The sequence below is a fragment of the Nematolebias whitei genome, chromosome 21 (assembly GCF_014905685.2).
Source record: "Nematolebias whitei isolate Nwh7 chromosome 21, NemWhi1, whole genome shotgun sequence".
Lineage (NCBI taxonomy): Eukaryota > Metazoa > Chordata > Actinopteri > Cyprinodontiformes > Rivulidae > Nematolebias > Nematolebias whitei.
The window spans coordinates 21989499-21992125 of record NC_056518.1 but is presented as its reverse complement, the minus strand read 5'-3'; positions in this window follow the sequence as shown (position 1 = coordinate 21992125).

Here is a 2627-nt window from a genome sequence, read left to right as displayed (position 1 = left end):
TGTAGTGATTCCTACTTATATATGTTTTATATCTTTCCTCCATAATTAGTACAATGTCAGAAAATATTTCGGGATGCAACGGTGAGCTGTACAGGACAAAGGTTTTCCAAGACTTTCCAGGGCTCGTGCTGTAGCGTGCAGCGCCACATGAAGGTTTGAAGGTCATCCAGCTGTTAGCTCCCAGCCTTGCCCTTTTCACAGTCAGATGCGTTCAGACTGCCTAGCTCTTTTCTAAGCATCAAGCATTACAGATGTTGAAAGGCTTTAAGCTTTTGCAGCTGTGTGCGGAGAACTAAATATACAACTTATAGATTATTCTATCATATATGAATTTGGTTATTTAGCTGATTATTCTAGAGGCTACTTGCATTTCTAGTGATATTTATATTTTCTTCCATTTCTTCCAAAGTTTTATTGTGGTGCTGGATAAAAATCTTAATTTGTGTAATTTTTACAACAATGACAATAGAAAGTGAAGACCCTGAAACCGTCATGTCCTTGTTAAATTGTGCTTTTTGTAGCCGCAGGTTTCTGCATTTAAAACGTGATTCCTTCTTATAGCACATATCAGCAACTCTGAACTTTCTCTCTAATCTTTTCTCCGTTCTGGGTCAGGTATAATTGGCTTCAGTGTGTGAGGTTGCTAACACTCTCAGGAGGCCTGAGAGGTCAGCAAAGTCAGGGTTCATTAGTGCATCAGTGCAGCTATGCCCAGGCTCCCTGAAGCATCCGTAGCTTCTTCCTCCGTCTATACCTTCATTTACCTTTACATTTCCAAGCTCTTATTCACCGGAAATAACTTATATTAGCATGAAACTGTCACTCTTGCGTTGATCCACAGCGAAATGCTAATATGTATCAACAGGACATGAAAATCTCTGATTATAGTCTCAAATAAAAGAAGGATTTCCAGAGAGAATTTTGGAGCTTGGCTTTTTCTCTCACATTCTTAAATATGACATCTTCAGTTTATAGTTTTAGTTTTTTTCCAAAAGAGGCAAATGCTATAATCAGTAATTGATCTCGGTGATAATGTCATCTCCTATTAATAGTTTTTTTTTTCTTTTTTTCATTTGTAGAGTTGGGGAAAGCGGTGGATTATTGGCTCATAGGCCTTGAACATGTTTCACCACCTCTCTCTGATGTGATGGATGAGCTGAGCTCAATCCAGAGGCAGAGGAAACAAAGCTTTCATTACACTCAGTAACCAAGCAGTTGTGAGGCGTCTCCCCTCCCAGCCCTCAGACAAGTCACCTGCACCTAAAAAACTGCACCTTTTAGATGGAATCACTTTGTTCGCTTACAACTACCTCTGCTCTTTTACAGACTGAACCCAAAGTCAATTTCGAGTAAGTGCTGAAGGGAAAGAGGAACACTGTTTAAGCTTCAGCGGCTGCCGACTGGTTAGAGTTCAGGGCAGCCTCAATGTCTTCCACTGCCTTTAAAGTAAAATAGATTCAGACATTTAAATGCCTGCATCAGTGGCTGTTAATATGAACCCTTTGGAAAACAGGTAATAACAAAGAAAAGAAGGAGTTTGCATACAATGTCTTCAAAGCAGCAGTAAATTAAAGTCCAGTATAATCAGTATGAATCCTGTAATCAGGTTTGGATCGTCTACAGTGCCATTACAGAGAAATCTAAGTTTTTGTCTGGCAACACATGCAGCATTTTTGCCGTTCGTGGCATGCCGACCATGCTGATATCGTTCAGCGCAGTTTCCTGTTCAACTGATGTGCAATCTTCCGTTTTGATTTATGATCTTTACCGAAGTAATGAGGCATTGCGGCACACATGCCCCTTATGGGTCAAGCCTGTTTAATGAGCAACACATTTTCAAGCAAGAACCCTGTCGCCGTTGATTTTCTCAGGCAGGGCAATCAAACACAGACACATAAATTACATAAAAACAACGGGCACACAGCCTGCCCCTCAGAACCATAAACAGTGTCTAATAAACTTCAGCGATACACAAAAAGAGATAATGAAAGGGCTGCAAAGCACATCCTTTTAGCTGCCTCTTTGAGGACAAATGCCTTGCATTTAGCTCTAATGAAATTTCTCTTTACAGTACTCAGACAAACAGGGATAAGATTCATGTTTTACAAGTTGGTGCAAGAAACACAGCACTTTAGGTCACTGTATGCATGTATATGTAACTGTTCATTTTTGGAAACTGCTTGTAAAATAACATAGCAACAAAAGTAAAAATCCAATTTTATAGTACGGTACTTAGAGATCCCCCTCTTTGCTCTAGACCAACTATTTTACAAAATTATTGCAAGTTTTAACCAAAAAATCTTATTTGAACATATTGGGACAACTAGCCATTGCATCAGTTTTCAGGATTTAGAAAAACGATTCCAACCTTGTTTTCAAATGCAAGCTCTGACAGCAAGAACAGGTGCGTGAGCTCTGGTCGATTTCTGATAACCAAACACTTATAATAAAAAATAAAAAAATTGCAGAAATATGGACCTTGTCAGAGAGTCAGAGTCAGAGTCAGAGTCAGAGTCAGAGTTTCTTTATTGTCATTCGCACCTCATGTGGTACATGTGGTGGAGCGAAATTATGTACACAGGGTCCCAGTTACATCCAACAATAAAATGTATAAGAAAAACAGTAAT